Source organism: Myotis davidii, unplaced genomic scaffold, assembly GCF_000327345.1.
Source record: "Myotis davidii unplaced genomic scaffold, ASM32734v1 scaffold488, whole genome shotgun sequence".
Taxonomy (NCBI): Eukaryota; Metazoa; Chordata; class Mammalia; order Chiroptera; family Vespertilionidae; genus Myotis; species Myotis davidii.
In genome coordinates this window covers 322,676-335,810 of record NW_006300365.1, presented here as the reverse complement: position 1 = coordinate 335,810, position 13,135 = coordinate 322,676, and positions in this window count along the sequence as shown.

Genomic DNA, 13,135 nt, shown 5'->3' with positions numbered 1-13,135 from the left:
AACCCCTCCGGGGATGACCACCTGCTGGCTCAGGCCCACTCCCCTGGGGATTGGGCCTAAGCTGGCAATCAGACATCCCTCTGGGAGCCATCAGGGGATGTCCACTTGCCAGTGGGGAGCAGGCCTAAGCTGTAGTCAGACATCCTTAGCGCTGCTGAGGAGGCGGAGAGGCTCCCACCACCACCGCTGTACAGACAGCGATCAGCCTGGCTTGTGGCTGAGCAGAGCTCCCGCTGTGGGAGCACACTGACCACCATGGGGAAGCTCCAGCATTGAGCATTGGTCCCCTGGTGGTCAGTGTGTGTCATAGTGACCAGTCATTCCCAGTTGTTCTGCTGTTAGGGTCAGTTTGCATATTACCCTTTTATTATATAGGATAGAGTCCTGGTGCATGGGTGGGGACTGGCTGGTTTGCTCTGAAGGGTGTCCAGGATCAGGGCTAAACTTTGTTGCTTTGAGTGGATCTCAGAGCCTGGCCATGGCAGGCGGGAAGCTTGGCTTCCTCCATTACTGGGGCAACCAAGCCTCCTTCTTGCTCCAGCTCCGTGGCTGCCGACTGCCATCTTGGTTGGGTTAATTTGCATGTAGTCGCTCTGATTGGCTGGTGGGCATGGCTTAAGGCATAGCAAAGGTATGGTCAATTTGCATGTTTGTCTTTTATTAGATTAGATTTTTTTCATTTAAAATATAATATTTTTAATACCATTTAATAAAAATGTATTTCAAGAATAATGTATATTTATTGTAAAATATCAGGAAAACCCAAAGAAGCACAAATAAAAACCATCTAACATTATAGTATTTCAGAGGCCATAGAGATTGGTTCAGCTGTGGTCTTCCAAAGACCAAATAGAATAGCCAAACAGAATCATTTACTGAACTAACATATGGATATCCAGAAATGGAAATGCCTTTATCCATAGGTGCTAAGTTGGCTGGTGTGAATCTGGAGCTCTTGGTCATATTCCACCTCAGTTGGAGACAGACTTCAGAATGAAATGAATACAAAGAGAGAGGCAGAGTTGAGAGAAGAGAGAGAAAGCCTTAATGGTATTATTTGAGATTTGACAATTTCTTAAAAATCCAGTTATGTGAGCCAATAAATTCCCTTTTTTACTTAAGCTAGTTTGACCTGGGCTTTTGTAATTTGCAGTTAAAATAGTTCAGATAGTACTTGCATTGTGAGGAACCTTACATGGACCCCTGGTGACCTGGGGAATGACTGTTGTGAAGTCATGGTTGAGTCTTAATATAAAGTGCTCCTAGAAGTACAGCTGAAACAGAGAGAATTTCTGATATGAGAAATAAATACGGGAGACCCAACTAAATGTTTATTAAATGCAGACGGGAAAGTAAAACTTTACAGTGGAGAAACCTGAATGATACTACCTTAACCAAGTGAACAAGATTAACATTACCAGTTAATATATCAATATTACATAGTCCTGAATATGAAGCACTGAGGAGGGCATGCCATCTCTGTGGTGTAATTTCCAATAATGCATAACTACAATCTAATTATGAGAAAATACTGGATAAATCCAAATTGAGGAACATATTATAAACTAAGTTACTACTACTCTAAAGGAAACTAGGAGACATGGCAACTAAATGTAATATGAGTTGCAATATCAGTTATCTAATTTAATAATTCATGCAATGTCAATTAGATCCTTGAGCAGAAAAAGGACATTAGTAAAAAAATGGTAAAAACTGAATAAAATCTGTAGTAATGATATTATAACAATGCTAATTTCTTAGTTTTAACATTTATATTACGTAAGATATTAACTTAAGGGAAGCTGGTTGTATAATATGTGGAATTCTTTGTACTATGTAACTCTTCTGTAGTTTAAAAATTATTTCAAGGTAAAAAGTTAAGAAAAACAGTATACATACCAAGAAAAAAGTGTGGGGGAGATGATAAGAGTCGTAGAAATGGCACTAGCCAATCTAGAACAACCCTGTGTGGAGATGCAGTATTTCCCTAGATTTTACAGAGAAGATGAGCTGCCCTTTGTGGGTTGTTGGATAGAATCTGTCCCACTACCTCCTCCATTCTTTTAAGGTCCCACTTTCTGATTCATAGCATCATAGATTTAGCTAATGTTTGATAGATTTCTGGTCAATATTCTTAGTTTCTGGAACTATTGAAACTCCTCATTTCTCTGTCTGTTCATTAGTATTTAAATGAGAAGTTGTGAGAAGGAAAGCCAGGCATTCTTCTTTTCTTTTTTTTTTTAGTATTTTTAAAAATTTAACTATAGTTGGTACACAATCTGATATTGGTTATATTAATTTCAGGTGTATAATACAGTTTTCAATATTTTCAGTCCTTACAGTGTGATCACCCCGCTAATTCTAGTAATCATTTGTCATTGTGTAACCTTATCGCAATATTATTGACTATAGTCACCTTCCCCTTTTCACCCCTTCTCCTACCCCACTCCCTTCTGGTAACCATCTCTTTGGTCTCTGTTTCTGAATCTCTTTTTGTTTTGTTTGTTTGTTATATTTTTTAAAGATTGCACATATGAGTGAAAGCATATATATTTGTCTTTCTCTGCCTGACTTATTTCACTTAGCATAATACATTCATGTTTTCCCAAATGGCAAGATTTCATTCTTTTTCATTTTTTTATTGCTGTGTAATGCTCCTTTTAAAAATTTATTTATTTATTTATTTATTTATTTTAGAGAGAGAGAAGAAAGGAGAGAAATATTGATTTGTTGTTCTACTTACTTATGCATTTCTTGCATGTGCCCTGACCGAGATCAAACCTGCAATCTTGGAATATCTGGAAGATGCTCTAACCAACTGAGCTACCTGAACAGGGTCGTTGTATAATATTTCATGTATGCTATACACATACCACACCTTCTTTATCCATTCATCTATCTGTGGACACCTAGGTTGCTTCCATGTTTTGGATATCTTGTAAATAGTGCTACAATGAGCATAGGAGTGCATATATCTTTACAAATTAGTGTTTTTGTTTTGTTTAGATTAAATACCCAGAAGTGGAATTAGTGGGTCCTATGGTATATCTATTTTTAGTGTTTTGAGGAATCTCCACACTAAAGGATATACCAGTTTTTAGTCCCACCAACATTGCACTAGGGTTCTTTTCCTTTTCTCCACATTCTCACCAACTTTGTTGACTTTTTGATTAGCCATCATGATGGGTGTGAGGTGGTATCTCATTGTGGTTTTGATTTTCACTTCCCTGATGATGAGTGGTGTTGAACAACTTTTTATATCTGTATGTTTTCTTTGGAAGAATATTTTTTATTTTCTCTGCCCATTTAAAAAAGAATGTTTTTATTGATTTTTAGAGAGAGAGGAGAGGAGAGTGATAGAGAGATAGAAACATTGATGAGAGAGGAACATCATTGATCTGAGAGATGAACATCATTGATTAGATGCTTCTTGCATGGAACCTCACTGAGATCGAGCCTGCAACCTGGCATGTTCCCTAACTGGGGATCAAACTGGTGGTCTCTTGGTTTCTGAATCACAACTCAACTGCTGAGCCACACACTGGTGGGGCTTCTCTGCCTATTTTTTATTGGATTGTTTATTTTTGGTGTTTAGTTGTATGAGTTTTTTTTATATGTTTTGGATATCAACTCCTTATCAGATATATCATTTGCAAATATATTATCTGTTTCAATAGGTTGCTTTTTTTGTTTTGTTGAAGGTTTTCTTTGCTGTGCAGAAGCTTTTTAGTTTGATATAGTCCCATTTGTTTTTTTTTGATTTTGTTTTCCTTGCTTGAAGGGACGTATCTAAAAAGATATTACTGAGACTGATGTCATGTAGTTCCTATGTTTTCTGCTAGGAGTTTTATGGTTTCAGGTGTTATACTTATATCTTTAACCCATTTTGAGTTTTTTTTTTTTATAAGGTATAGAGTCCAGTTTTTGTTTGTTTGGTTTTTTTTTGCATGTATCTGTTCAGCTTTCCCACCATTCTACTTGTTGAAGAGACTATTGTTATTCCAGTGTATATTTTTACCTCTTTTGTCATAGACTAGTTGACCATGTAAGTGAGGGTTTACTTCTGGGCTCTCAATTCTATTGCATTGATCTGTGTCTGTTTTAATGCCAGTATCATAGTGCTTTCATTATTATAAGGTTTTGTAATATAGTTTGATATCAGGGATCATGATACCTCCAACTTTATCCTTCTTTCTCAACACTGCTGTGGCTATTCGGGGCCTTTGTGGTTCCATATAAATTTTAGGATTATTTGTTCTACTTCTGAGAAGAATGACATTGGAATTTTGATAAGAATTGACTTTGTATGTTGTTTTGGGTAGTATGATTATTTTTACAATATTAATCCTTCTAATCCATGAACATAGTATATATCCTTCTATTTACTTATGTTCTCTTTCTTCAATGTCTTATAGTTTCAGAGTTGCTTTTTTTGTTTTGTTGAAGGTATTTTACAAAACAGGTATTTTACCTCTTTGGTTAAGTTTATTCTTAAGTATTTTATTCTTTTTAATGCTATTGTGAATGGTATTGTTTTCTTCATTTTTCCTTCCTGATTATTAATTATTAGTGTACTAGAGACCTGATACATGAAATTCGTGCAAGGGGCTTGGCCCTCACAGCTGCAGTGGCTGCCTCTGCTTGGCCCTTGCAGCTGCGGCAGCTGCCCCAGCTTCATCCGGAAGGACATCTGGAAGGTCGTTCAGCTGTTCAGTCTAATTAGCATATTAAGCTTTTATTAATATAGATAGGAGTGAAGTGATTTCTCTATATTAACTTTGTATCATCAGAAATCCATATTTCTCATTATTTAGTAGGAATATTTTTATTATAATTCAAGCAGCTCTTTGCATATATAATAATTTCATTGGGAGCAAGTGGCTTGCATTTTTCATAGTTCCCATAATTAAAATAGCACTTGGAATATGCAGGTTCTCAATAAATGTCCATCAATATCACTTAAATATATATATTTTGATGTCAGCCACACATTTAAAATTTTACTAATTCTAAAATGCAGTGAACTTTACAAATTATGTTTTTATTAAGCACGTAACATATGTGCCAGCCACTATGTTAAGTGGTTTATGTACATCCTCTTATCTAGTCCTCACAACACCAATGGGGCAGGTTTTATTGTTATCATTAAAGATGAGGGAAATGGGGCCCAAAGAGTTTAAATAACTTGTCTCTGTTCACAAAGTTACTAAGTTGCCAGCCTAGAATTCTTTTCAAAAAAATATATTTTATTGGTTTTTACAGAGAGGAAGGGAGAGGGATAGAGAGTTAGAAACATCTATCAGCTGCCTCCTGCACACTCCCTACTGGGTATGTGCCCGCGACCAAGGTACATGCCCTTGACCGGAATTGAACCTGGGACCCTTGAGTCTGCAGGCCAACGCTCTATCCACTGAGACAAACCAGCCAGGGCTTCTAGCCTAGAATTCTAACCATTCTATGTTGAACTCCCATCTTCATGTTTCTGACTATGACACTGTACTGCTCTGAAAAGATGTTATGCCTTCTCAACCAATTGCAAGTTTTATATATTAAAATGAATATTTATATGATTTTTGTTTAAAAATATAAATGTGAGACTATCATATCCTAATTTTTAAATTAGAAGTAATATTTCAATTTAGCATACAAAGGTTTTGCACTCTTATACTTGCTTTAAGCACATTGGAACAAGTGTACCCTTTTATAACATATTCAACATCTTTAGAATAAAAAGATAGTTTGTCATTGCTGTTCAGTCTTGGGTACAGTGCTAAAATCCTTATTAGCTCTATAGCTCACATACACACATACCACTAAATCAGGTATATTCAGGTTTAATGTAATTTGTAAGTATATTTAATCAATTGTTGAATTCTTTTAAACACATTGGAAAATGCAGCATAGAGTCAAGGAAAATTTCTACAAAACTAAGAAGGTTAAAATAGGGCTGTGTTTAATTTAATTTAGTTTTATTTATTTATTAATTATTATTTTTAACATTTTATTTTTATTGATTTCAGAGAGGAATGGAGAAGGAGAGGGAAAGATAGAAACATCAATGATGAGAATCATTGATTGGCTGCCTCCTGCATGCCTCCCACTGGGGATAGAGCCGGCAACCCTGGCATGTGTCCTTGACTAGAATCCAACCCAGGACCTTTCAGTTTGCAGGGTGATGCTCTATCCACCGAGCAAAACTGGCTAGGGCAGGGCTGTGTTTCATAATTTGTTTTCTTCATGCCCATTTTTATATATCATAAACACTTAAGGAACCAAGTAGAGGTCCTTTTCCTTGCAGTATGTTATTTTCTTCCTAATTGATCAATGACAGATAAACATCATTAAACACATAGTAGCCTTACTATGGCATAAAATTTTGTATGAGGTGGATTTTTCTCAAGCACTGAGAGCAGTTTGCTCATTTAAGTGCCAGAAGGGGCTTACAATAGATTTGCTCTACTTATTATAGAGCCCCTCAACAAGGGCAGCCTTAAGGGACCTCTGCAGGATGTCAGTGATGAAAATGATAATGAGAATTTCTTCAACCTCCAGTAGTCTTGTGATACTGCTAAAGAATTAGATTTTCTTTGTGCAATAGACTGGTATCCACTGAAAGGATTCTGTGCTCATTTCAAAATGAGAAATGAATTGTATTATTCAGAATCTCCTCCTTAAGAAGCTAGGGTGTAGATGTACCACAGCATTTTAATCCACTCATCTGCTGGTGGACACCAATCATAAAGATCGTATGCACCCCTATATTCATAGCAGCACAATTTACAATAGCTAAGATTTGGAAACAGGCTACTAGTAAGTGCCCATCTGCAGATGAGTAGATACAAAAACTGAGGTACATCTACACAATGGAATACTACACTGCTCTCCTACCATTTTCAACAGCATGGATGGACCTAGAGAGCATTTGTTTTAGTGAAATAAGTCAGTCAGAGAAAAATAAATATCACACGATCTCACTTATTTGTGGAAGATAATGAACAACATAAACTGACGAACAAAAATAGATCCAGAGACATAGAAGCATCGAACAGACCGTCAAACCTCAGAGGGAAGACAGGATGTGGGGAGAGGGTAAGAGATCAACAAAGGACTTGTATGCATGCATATAAGCATAACCCATGGACACAGACAGTAGGGGGATGAGGGCATGTGCTGGGAGGTGGGAATGGCCAGGGAGAAGTCACTGGAGGAAAAAGGAGACATGTGTAACAATAAATAATTTAAATTATAAACAAAAAAGCTAGGGTGCTTTGGTGCCATTGGCATAACTGGAATTTTGAGTTCCTTTGGCGTGATGTAAGCTTAGAGCCACCTGAGCAGGGCTTAACGGCATCTTGTGCTACTGGGACTGATCCAGTGATCAGAGCAGCAAATGAGCAGGAATCACTGAAATGGAAAACAGCATGCTGCCGGCCAAAAACCATGAGGTTCAGAGTTATTTTGCAGAAAGTGAATTATTTTTAATGCATGACTCTCTGAATGGAACATGGTAACAGAGAGTGAAAGGAAATGCTCTGTCAGGATTTGGCTAAGTTATCGGGCAGGTGTGTGCACTTAGAAGACCTGGTATTGGTACATTGGAATAAAATGTGATCACTTGTCCAACCTGGTTCACAGCACCACAAAGCCATCTGTTAGGGCTCAACCTAGCATGACTGTCAGTCTCCTGTAGGAAAAGATTTTGGGTAGGAGCGCAAAGTTGTAGGTGCATAGAGGAAGTTCAGGAAAAACACCCATGTTGAGAAGAAAAATTAAATAAACTAACCACTGGGGTTTAACAAGTTTTTAATGTCAACTTGTTCATTCATAAAGGCAGAGTAAGTCAGAAATTTTTCACAAGCATTTTTCCAAAGAGGAGTATGACTTGATCAGAATTATGTCCTCTATCATTGTATAGTGTGGGAATTTTTGGAAATTGGGATCAAAGTTTCTCAGGTGAAACTGGATGCTCAGATTTATGTTAACACCAGATATTTCCTGCATGGGTTAGATCAGAGAGAGTTCAGGGCTCCTTGTGACCCAGCCTAAATGTAAGGAATATGGAAGAGGACTCCCAAAGGCTATGTGTGTGTTTAGGGATGACATAGAAGATATGGTTTAAGTCTCTTTGTTTGGTACTTACAATTCTCTGTAAAGGAGTATTCTAGATTGTCTCTTAGAAGTTTTGTAAGTATGAAAATGTTACAGCTCTTCTTTCCCTCTAAGACACCTCATTAAATTTCTTATAGTAAAAGACTTCCTGTTATTTTTTTCTAATTGTACCCCCACCACACCACCATAAACAGAGAACACAACTCTTGGTCCAGCATGGAGCTCAATAAACATTAGTTGAATGTTTAAAAGAAGAACGTGAGAAACTTGAGAACATGAATCTAGTGAGAAAATCATAGGCACATAATAAAACCTAGAACTTTTGCACTGTGTTCCTCCTCCCCCTTCTAACATGTAATCCTTTGTAACATATTTTATAATTCAATTCATTCTCTAATTCCAACTTGAAACATTTTCTCAGGTGTAGCCTCATTTCTTCAGAGTATAAGTTACTTTTATTAGGATTTAGTAGTCCTTTTGGGCACGATAGATTCTACCTTCTCCAGTCCATGTACATGAGACTGAAGGTCTGAGAGAGCTGGAGATGAGGAGCTTGGTGTATATAAGGTGGACTGTGGCCATTTATAGAAATTTGATAAGATAACGGACATGCTGAAACTGGTTACGGAAATATTTAAGGCAGGATAGGATGGAAGAACAAGTCAGAATGTTGAAGTAAGTCATTTTGAGCATAGACTAATTTTAATAATTTGTAACTATTTCAATTATCCATATCTCACCTCATAGTTTGATTGTATTTAGTGCTCTCAGGGCATAAGAAGTCCGTTTATATGAGGCATATAAAAAAGGAAAAAAAAATGGAGCAGCCTATGTCGTGAGCTGCCCGTCTGTATGTAGTTCTTTTACTGGAGAGGGATATTCTCATGAATATGGCTATATTTAACCCTGGGATAGATAAGGATTATAGAAAATGGCTTCAATTACACCTTCTGGACCATAGCTTAGCAGCACAGATGTTTAACATCATAGGTAAGGCCAGAGGATTAGAATTAGGATACAGGACTAGAATGAACAATTGTCCTGTTTTTCCCAGGACTGGAGGGGGGGTGGGGGTTCCCAGGATATGGGGTTTGGGTATTAGAATTGAGAAGGTGTGGGGAAAATGACCTTTTTCCCCCCTAGAATGATGAGTTTTGTGGTCAACTGACCATACTGGCAAAGGATATTGCAACGGACTAGGGATATGACTTTGTATTAACTTTTATAGGAACTTCCCACTTCATTTTTATCCACCAAAGCAGAAAAGCCTTTCTCTAACCCCTCTCCTATGAAGATGTTTTGTTGGTGGGGCGTATTCTGCCCTAAGACAATGGCAGAGGAAGCAGGATCCGTACTATTGGCTTAACTACTTCATCTTATGCAGGAGAGTAATATTAATACATTAGGACACACTTCTGTCTGGGTTTCATTTTCCAGGACAAAATTACTTTTTGATTCATGATACATTTTGATCTAAAACACACCCCCTATCTAAATTTCGATCAATGCTGTGGCTTCAGTACATCTCTCAACAAAGAGAGAAAATATACCTGGAGAAGAAAATTTTCACACATCTGCTTCACCTTTCTGATCCCAAATTCAAGTTTCAATAATCAACAATATAACTTTAAGAAATAACCTCTAAAGTTGTCATTTAACAAGGGGGAATTCAGAATCAGGAAGAAGAATGTCAAGGCAGGAACAAAACTGAGGGAGAATTGAAAGTGGCAATCAGAACAAACCTGACTAGTCCACAGATTCTGCTGAGCATCGTTGCTTGTGTGCCATGGTTTCTGCTGTGTTTTATTTCACTTGCTCTATGAGTGGCTGTAATGCTCTTGGAGAGCCTGCTGTGTGCAGAGCGGCTTTCTAGAAGGACTTGATATTTTCTTATAGAATAGAGTTCTGGTAACCTTGAGTTAAGTCTTGAAATTCTTACATGGACATTCTGAATTACTGTTTTAGCAAGGATTTGAAGATATTAGTAGCAGCAGAGAGAATACTTGGAATGTGAACATATCACAATTATAATTTAAGGCTGTTACCTAGTTTCTGCCCTGATAATTTATTTAATCATGCAAGTTAATGACTAAATTAATCTTTCCTTCTGAATGATAGTTTGGGAAGTATTTATTTATTTGTTTGTTTGTTCCTCAACTTTCCAAATTAACGAAATTAACTTCAGAAGGTCGCAGTGGTTCTCAACCTTCTGGCCCTTTAAATACAGTTCCTTATGTTGTGACCCAACCATAAAATTATTTTCATTGCTACTTCATAACTGTAATGTTGCTACTGTTATGAATCGTAATGTAAATATCTGATATGCAGGATGGTCTTAGGCGACCCCTGTGAAAAGGTTGTTCGACTGCCAAGGGGGTCACGACTCACAGGTTGAGAACCGCTGTTTATGGGGTGAAGGCATTCTGTACTTAGATATCACATGTGGTTATGAGATCCAGAGAATATTTATCCGAGTTTTATGTGTGCTCATCATGCAATTCTTCAGTACTTACAACTGAAGTGTGGTCAGAGTCAGCATCTGATCACCTGGGAGCTTGTTAGAATTGCAACCTCGAGCTTAGCCTCAGACCTGTTGAATCAGAATATGCATGTTGACATGATCTCCAGCACATTAAAGTTTGAAAAGTCTTACTGTAGAGAATTTGGAGAGAAAATGAGGACATGGCTCCAGCGATAATATGAGTCCAAGCAATCTGTCCTGTCATCATAGGGCCCCTCCTCCTTGGAATGTCCATCCAAGCCTTGATGTATTTGTAATAGAACACAAATCCTGGTATAGAAGAGAATGTCTCTAAGCATCAGTGCCCCATGTTTTATGAATGTTGGTGCCACTTTTACTGTTCTTGCTAACACATTACTGCATTTGGAAGTTGACTTTTGGTCTCCTCGAGCAAAATGACAGCTGCAATCCATTTTCCAAGCCTTTAGTGCTTTGGGTAAAGTACTTGTTTTGTTATGTTTGGAAGAGACATGTCATTAAGGAGCAGAATTTTGAAGGGAATTGGGCTGCAATTTTCTCAGGGGAGGTCCCAATAAACCTGCAGGATGGAAATAGTAACCATTAGATAGGTAATTAGGACCTACAGGCTCTTACCAGCAAAAGATGCAATGCCTTAGACTTATGCTGCAGATACTCAGTAAGGCGGTGGCAACTGTGAGGGGAGAATTGGAGATGAGAGATAGTCTACTCTTTATTTTTCATGGCAAGTTTTTCTTTTGATCCATAACTAAACCCTGTCATTGTAAGTTTTTGAAGTTGCAGACACTGAAGACATGGAAGCATCAGCCAATTTTTCCCCTTGACTTTTTGTGCCCAGAACCTTTGTATATCTTCCAAAGCCACTGGGTCACTTAACTCCAAGAGGTTTCATCTACATTGTAGTTTAGGTGAGTGGGGCCTTCTAGAGTTGTGCAATACCACAACTGTTTACATTTCCTAGTGTAGAGGTAGGTACAAAGGACATAAGCAGGGCTATTTCTTTCACTCAACATCTATCTAATATAATTATTCTCAACTCATGCTACACATGCATCCCTAGAGCTATTAGAAATATAGCTGTTCAGGCCATAATTACATAGGTATTCATTTAATAGGTTTGGAGCAAGACTTGGATTTCTGTGTTTTTATAAAACTAAGTAATTTTGGTGTGCTGTCAACTCTGTACTTAATGCTAAGGCATTGTCTATTCCTTCAAGGCATCTGTAGCGCTGTGGGAGAAATGTGAATGTAAATGACATGTGATATTATAATATTTTAGGACTGTGATAGAGGCTAGGATCAAGAGTTCCTAAATGATTGTGATAGCGAATTGAGCTGAACTCTTACTTGAGCACTTCTTTGTGTGTTTGTGTGTATATGCATCTGTAAGCAAAATCAAGACCTATGTGTTAGTGTGTGTTAGCTTCCCTCCTCTATGTCCTGCACTAACTTGTTGAACTCTCACCCATTCTTACTCCTACATGTATCGGGTCCTCTGGTCTACCTCTTTAAACTCTGTTGTTAAAACATGACCTACCTATGTTCCCTTTCATGAAAGTTTTCATTTTCATAGACAGACCAAGACCATTAATGATGGAACTTAGGGAGTGGCAGCTTGGATTGGAGAGGGGTGTGTGTGTGTGTGTGTGTGTGCGCGCGTGCTCATGTGTGTGCATGTAAGCAGATGGTGGGAGTTGAAAGGCTCCTTACAACCTACCAGGTACTACTAGTAGCTACATCTTATTACTACATTAGAGGCCGACTGCTAAATTTAGGAATTAAGGTAGGAAATGAGTGGAGAGAGGAATATCAACTGTTGCTAATATTTTACAGTGGCCATTAGTTTGAAATGAAGCACTGATTTAGAGAAGTGCTGAGTAAGAGGAGAAAAGGAGAGTTAAAGGAAATGAAACTCCAATGAACAGTTGATCATATCTTAATGAGCAGTGAAAATCAATGAGGTGAAAAATGTCAGCTGGCTCAAAAAGATGTTTTCCTGGTTTTTAAGCTAATTAGGAAAACATCTGCATTTTAAGTAATGATTATCGTATTTATATTTTACTTATGTTTCTTCGCCATTACAATGGCTTTCACATTATTATTTTCTTGAATTCTTGTTATGAAGATGACATTGCCTATTTTTATGTTATATGAATGAACTCAGGAAAGATTATCACTTCAAGGCAAACCAGATCCTTGACCATCAAATTCAGCTTATGGCTTTTTTGAGTAGCAGAGCCAGAACTTCCATATGTTGACTTCACAGCTATAAGATATGGGCAAGCAGTAGTGATGGGAAGGTTATTAATATCATTCTCAGGCAAGCTTCTCTGAAAGTAAATAGAGATACAGCAGTTGAGAGTTCAGTTCTTTTGTATGGGTTGTAACAAGTTATAGAATCAAAGATCCTTTCACTTTTTTTAATATATTTTTTATTGATTAAGAAATTACATATGTGTCCTTGTCCCCACGTTACCCTCTACCCCCCCCCCCCCCCCTTCCCTCCCCCCCCCCCCCCGCCTCTGC